Genomic DNA, 7,498 nt, shown 5'->3' with positions numbered 1-7,498 from the left:
ATAAAAATTGTGTAACAAATAAAGGTTTTTGTATACAAGTTTAAAATTTTCGAAGAAATTCAAAAACTCTTACAAAAAAAGAACGTGAAGTCGGGTATATATAAATATTTTTCTATCGAATCCTAAGGTTAACGATAACGTTATATTTAAATTTTAAACAGTAATTTTAAAACAGCACATAAATTTATTTTGGTGTGAACAATTGTTTGCTAGCATGTAACACCATTAATTTAGAAATACAAATAAATATGAATTTTTATTAACGAATAATTTTGTACTTAATTTAATTCTTAAGGCCGGTATAAATTGGCATTATCACGTTAAAATGGCCATGTTTACCCTTTTACTTTTCTTTAATAATTTCTTTTAAAGAAAATAAACTTATTCAATTGTTGCTTTGGATCTTTCCCCACCATGTTATAATACAATTTACCGGAAAGAGTTGTAATGTTATTCTGGTTTTGCCGCTAAACTGAGAAATCATTTTAGCGGCAAAACTCGAACTCAATGCCCACTTTTATTTTCGAAAAAATCCGTCAACTCCTCTTGGACTACTCATTAATAAAGAGGAACTAATTTTTGTTTTATAGATCTTCAAAGGTCGAGACTTTCAATGAAGTCGTGTTGTCGTTATAATTAAGTGATTTGACTTAAAAATGGGTATCATAACATGAAAGAACAAATTTTGGACTAAGGTCAACTCGGCTTCAATAATTCAGAAAAATTCTTTAAAATTAATGAAACTTTCTTTAAATTTGTTGCATATTTGCATCTTGACTACAAGGCAAAATTCATTCAAAAATAGGATATGTTTTTCAATACTTTATTTTAAAGACATTTTTTACTTGAAAGATAGCATAATTTCTACTGGAAGTCTTGTTTTTAACGGACATTTTATGGCATATGAAAAAAAGCTGAAAAAGCGAAAAATTGAAATGTGATTCGTAGAGTCAAGTACACAAAACCCCATTTAAAAGAGAATTGTGTCTTAAAAGCATCCTTACTTGTATTCTCCGCTTCTTTGGTTCGGAACCAATATCAAAATTGTTAAAGTGGAGACACAATCTTTGGAACCGGACATGCTTTTTGTTCAGGGTATAGTGCCCTTTCGTTAGTTTTTATGAAGGTCCCTTTAATTACCTTTGTTTGAATATTTTGACTTACTCGTCCTACGTTCCGATTTGTTTTGACGAAACAAAAAAATTGTGCCCGTAATGCGAAAATGATAAACAAAACTCATGCTCGTTTTATACCCTGTGCCCGTAATGCGAAAATGATAAACAAAACTCATGCTCGTTTTATACCCTGTGCCACACTGTGGAACAGGGTATTATAAGTTAGTGCATATGTTTTTCAAATATATTTTATCTTGGTTGCGAATGAATTTTCTCTCCGAATACTCATTTTAATATTTTACTTAAGCATATACAATTTTTGGCGAAGTCTTATATCACAACATATATATTTTTACTCATAATATGTAAATTTATACTTGTTTATATTCACACATAGTATTTTTCCTATATTTAATGAAATTTTCTTTGTGTATATATATTTGTAATGCGCCAATTGGTTACTTTCATTATTTTACTTCCAGCATACACTTTGTCTCTCTTTGTAAACACATATATGTTTATGGGCTATTTCTAAATTAATATATGTTTGCATCCAAGCATATTATATTTACAAACATTTTATGTCCCAAACACAATATGTTCTAACATATTAACATGTCAATATGTCCCAAACATACTATGCTAGTTTATGAACATTATATGTTTGCACTCAAAAATATTGTGTTTAAAAATTTGAGTTCAAAACATATAATGTTTATACCCAAACATATGAAAAACAGTCTTTTTCGTCCGTGTATGGCCATTTCCCGCTCGTATTCTTCGACTATGCGGTCAAAATAAATGTCGAATATTATCGACAAGAAGTCGTAAAGACAGTATTAAAGCCCTGAGTTGACAAACATTTCGACCGTAGGCCATGGAAATTCCAACAAGGTTCAGCTCCAATTAAATGATTATAGATGAGGTTTCTCGCTTCATTTCTACCGCACAATGGCCACCAAAATCTCCGAATTTCATTCATTGAACTTTTGCTCCTGGAGAATTTTGGAGAGTGAAGTTGTCACTAAAAAATTCCAAAGTGTCGATCATATCAAGACGACGCTTCGCCGTGAATTAACAAAAATACCGCCATAATTCATGCCAAAGGTAGCCAATTAAAATAAATCTAACCTGATTTCAAAATTTGACATTATTTCCGAAATTTAAAAATATTGCACTTTATTTGGTTACATTACATATCAGCACCCTGTTTTCATTATTTAGCTAAACAGTTTATACTAAATATGAGCAACTCACCCACACAAAAATACATTTTTGTGTGGCCGAGTTTCATTTTTGTGTCTGTGAGTTGCTCATATTTGGATGATTTGACATCGGATTTGTTTACTCAATTGCTTATAACTTTGTCATTTTTCGGTCGTTTTTCTTCTAGTTGGACTTACGTTAGAGAATCATCTATATCTATGTACTTTTTCGGCGGCAATGGGTCAGTGACCCATGATTTTTAAAAACATGATTTTTTTTTTTGAAAATGTGCCTTTTTTCATCGATATTATTTGAATCACTGATCCAATTACATACGATTATTCGTCATTTCAAACCTTTCGTTTTAGTATCAACAACGATATAATCGGACATTTCGAACTCGATATATAATTTGTTTAGTGGAAAAAGAGCGATTAACTAAACTAAAGTTTATTATCTGTCAGAAAATAAGAAACCCATTTTTTCACGTCGTTTAAGATTTTTCATATAATTTCCTAATTTATTTTGAAAAAGAACCTACCGCTTTGATTTATTTATTTACTCAAGTAGCTAGTAAAAAATTATTTTCATCATTGCCAAACACAATGCTCCTATCCAATGGTGTAACTTTTGTTTCCATAAAATTGAAAACTTGCAGGAAGGTAAATACTAGGAAAAATTGCTTATTTATTTATGCGTATATTTCTACATATGTACAAACAAATATTCTTTCATTTGTTATCCAAGTCACATAATAGATGTGGAATAGAAAAATACGGATATGTAGTTTTATGGCATATCTTACATATCATCCATCGCAAAACCATCCCACACGCAATTCATCCCAATTCATGTGATTAATATCAAATCCAACAAGTAGCAAATAAATGTAATAAAAAATGAATTCAAACTTGTTAATGCATCATTTTTATGGCTCTCACAGCAAGGAGCTTCGCATTTTTATGGCGGCGCTAATGTGAAATTATCCATACTCACCAAAGATACCATCACACGTACTATCAAACAAAACAGCACATCCATCTAAATGGCATTCCCAGGCAAACTGGCTGACTCTTCGTACAAACAGCATGTGGTCATTGAATTAATATTATATATTATTTTACATTTTTATGCTACTTACTAGACTAATTTCGTAAAGTAAAGCTAGCTAAAAATTTTGTAAGGATATTAAATGGCATTTTGTAAAATTTTCAAATTGATATATATGGCAAACAATGTATATACAGATTCACATATACTCTTAATTGCCGAGAGTCTAGATTATCCTTCTTTACTTCGATTTGCCATTAATTTTATTTAATAAAAATAAAACAGATAATTTTATGCATAAAAAAATACGAAAACTCAAATAAAATATTTTTCAAATTTTATAAACAAAAATCCACCATTAACTGATATAAAATTCCACTTTACAACAAAAAGTGGTGCAATATCGGTACAGAAGCGATGTCCACCATTTCAATAGTCATTGCACTGAATATGCCTCTCTTCTTAAGGTGCGATGTGAATTCAGTGTATTGGATGTGAATTAAAAAATCTGTGATATTTTACCAAGTAAATAATTATTATAATTTTTATGATTTTTAATACATTCTGGCGCTAGATATAACACTGGAATTTTGCATTTTTTATTCTACAAAACATTAATATTTGTACCTCTTTTTTAGTTTTTACTGTGTTTTTAACGTACACGGACGAAAAAAACTGCTTTTCATATGTTTGGGTGTAAAAATTATATGCTTGGAACTCAAATTTTTTAACACATTATTTTTAAGTTCAAGCATATAATGTTCATAAACTAGCATAACATGTTTGCGACATGTGTGTTAATATGTTAGAACATATTATGTTTGGGACATACAATTTTTGTAAATATAATATGTTTGGATACATGTATATAATAATTTAGAAATAGCCTATAAACATATTTGTGTTTAGAAAGAGAGACCTAGCGAGTAAGCTGCAAGTAAAAGAATGGATGTAACCAATTGGCGCCTTAAAAATGCCTAAGGTGAACAATGCAAACAATATTTTGTTTGAACCAATCCTGAAAATATATATATGCTTGAATCAAAATGTGTTTGGGGTATATCTTACAGAAGCGATTTTTTGAAAAAAATTGGGTTGCTGAATTTAAACGTGGTCGTACAAGCATTGAAGATGAACCACGTAGGGGACGTCCAAAAACAGCAAAAACAACAGAAATTGTAGCCAAAGTGCATGATATGGTATTAAATGATCGACGAATAAAAGTGCGTGAAATTGCTAATATCATGGGCATCTCAAATGATCGAGTCCATTTAATTTTGCATGAATAACTACAAATGAAAAAGCTTTCTGCAAGATGGGTGCCATATTTGTTAACAGTCGATCAAAAACGCATAAGAATGAACATTTCTCAAGCTTGTTTGGATCGTTTTAAGCGAAATAAAATGGATTTTAAGCGTCGTTTCATAACTGTTGATGAGACACGGATCCACCACTATACTCCAGAGACAAAAGAACAATCCAAACAATGGACTGAAGCTGGAGGAAGTGCCCCAAAAAATTCAATCGGCTGGTAAGGTTATGACAACGGTTTTTTGGGACTTCAAAGGTATTTTATTGATTGACTATCTGCAAAAGGGTGAAACAATAAATTCAGAGTACTATTGCAACCTTTTGGATCAATTAACTGTACAAATTCGAGAAAAACGTCCTGGCTTACAACATAAAAAAAATATAATTTTTCATCAAGACAACGCACCAGCGCACAAGAGTGTTTTAACAATGGCTAAAATCAACGAATTAACGTACGAGTTGCTTGACCACCCACCTTATTCTCCTGATTTAGCTCCTTGTGACTTTTACTTGTTCCCAAATCTAAAAAAATTCCTTGCTGGCAAGCGTTTTGCCTCAAATGAGGATGCAATTACAGTTGTAAACCACTATTTTGAAGACCTTGAGGAAAACTATTTTAATCAAGGGATAGAATTGCTAGAAAAGAGTTGGACTAAGTGTATTGAAGTTTCAGGAGATTATATTGAGAAATATTTTTTTTTGAAAAACTAACTATTCTCTTTCATTGATATGCTAAGAAGTCTCCGAACCGCCCTTGTACTATATGGAATGATTTTTTGAACTTTTTTCATTCATTTGGACAAATCTTACATATTTGTGGTAAACCTATTACTTCAAAATTAGAATTGCTTTCCATCGTTTTTAAATACGATTTTATTTATTTATATAGGCAATTTTTCTTCAATAAAAGACATGTTTTATTAATATATTAAATATATTTATTAAGAATTAACATCATCGACTGGCCTTGAAATAATAGTTTATTATTCCTCTATTTCCAATTTCCATATAAGGTTATCAACTGTAAAACGTATTTTTCTTCTTCTTGTACCTTTTAGTTAATTGGTTGCTGCCTAACGATTTTATTCTCCTTTTACAATTTCAATACCTACAAATATAAAAAATCATAAACCAATTTTGTCACAAAAGGTTAGCGTCACTGAATGTTGATGAGATGTAACTTTTCTTATGTATTTTGATCTGTAGAATTCGAAAAATTAAAAAAAAAAATTTGTATGGAAGAGTTTTACGCTCTTTTTATACCCTCCATCATAGGATGGGGGTATATTAACTTTGTCATTCCGTTTGTAACACATCGAAATATTGCTCTAAGACCCCATAAAGTATATATATTCTGGGTCGTGGTGAAATTCTGAGTCGATCTAAGCATGTCCGTCCGTCCGTCCGTCCGTCTGTTGAAATCACGCTAACTTCCGAACGAAACAAGCTATCGACTTGAAACTTGGCACAAGTAGTTGTTATCGATGTAGGTCAGATGGTATTGACCTACATCGCCATATCGGTCCACTTTTACGTATAGCCCCCATATAAAGGGACCCTCAGATTTGGCTTGTGGAGCCCCTAACAGAAGCATATTTCATCCGATCCGGCTGAAATTTGGTACATGGTGTTGGTATATGGTCTCTAATAACCATGCAAAAATTGGTCCATATCGGTTCATTATTATATATAGCCCCCATATAAACCGATCCCCAGATTTGGCTTGTGGAGCCTCTAAGAGAAGCATATTTAATCCGATCCGGCTGAAATTTGGTACATGGTGTTAGTATATGGTCTCTAACAATCATGAAAAAATTGGTCGACATCGGTCCATAATTATATATAGCCCCCATATAAACCGATCCCCAGATTTGGCTTGCGGAGCCTCAAAGAGAAGCAAATTTCATCCGATCCGGCTGAAATTTGGTACATGATGTTGGTATATGGTATCTAACAACCATGCAAAAATTGGTCCACATCGGTCCATAATTATATATAGCCCCCATATAAACCGATCCCCAGATTTGGTTTGTGGAGCCTCTAAGAGAAGCATATTTCCTCCGATCCGGCTGAAATTTGGTACATGGTGTTGGTATATGGTCTCTAACAACCATGCAAAAATTGGTCCATATCGGTCCTTAATTATAAATAGCCCCCATATAAACCGATCCCCAGATTTGGCTTGTGGAGCCTCTAAGAGAAGCATATTTCACCCGATCCGGCTGAAATTTGGTACATGGTGTTGGTATATGGTCTCTAACAATCATGCAAAAATTGGTCCACATCGGTCCATAATTATATATAGCCCCCATATAAACCGATCTCCAGATTTGGCTTGCGAAGCCTCAAAGAGAAGCAAATTGCATCCGATCGGGCTAAAATTTGGTACATGGTATTGGTATATGGTCTCTAGCAACCGTGCAAAAATTGGTCTACATCGGTCCATAATTATATATAGCGCACATATAAACCGATCCCCAGACTTGTGTTGCGGAGCCTCTAAGAGAAGCAAATTTCATCCGATCCGGCTGAAATTTGGTACATGGTATTGGTATATGGTCTCTAGCAACCGTGCAAAAATTGGTCCATATCGGTCCATAATTATATATAGCCCCCATATAAAACGTTCTCCAGATTTGACCTCCGGAGCCTCTTGGAGGAGCAAAATTCATCCGATCCGGCTCAAATTAGGAACGTGGTGTTAGTATATGGTCGCTAACAACCATACCAAAATTGGTCCAATCACACAAAAATTGGTCCATGTCGATCCATAATCATGCACTGGTAGAAAAAGTTTCGTTAATACGATGAATTTC

The sequence above is a fragment of the Haematobia irritans genome, chromosome 1 (genome assembly GCF_050003625.1).
Source record: "Haematobia irritans isolate KBUSLIRL chromosome 1, ASM5000362v1, whole genome shotgun sequence".
Lineage (NCBI taxonomy): Eukaryota > Metazoa > Arthropoda > Insecta > Diptera > Muscidae > Haematobia > Haematobia irritans.
The sequence above is the reverse complement of the archived record's forward strand: the minus strand, read 5'-3'. Positions refer to the sequence as shown.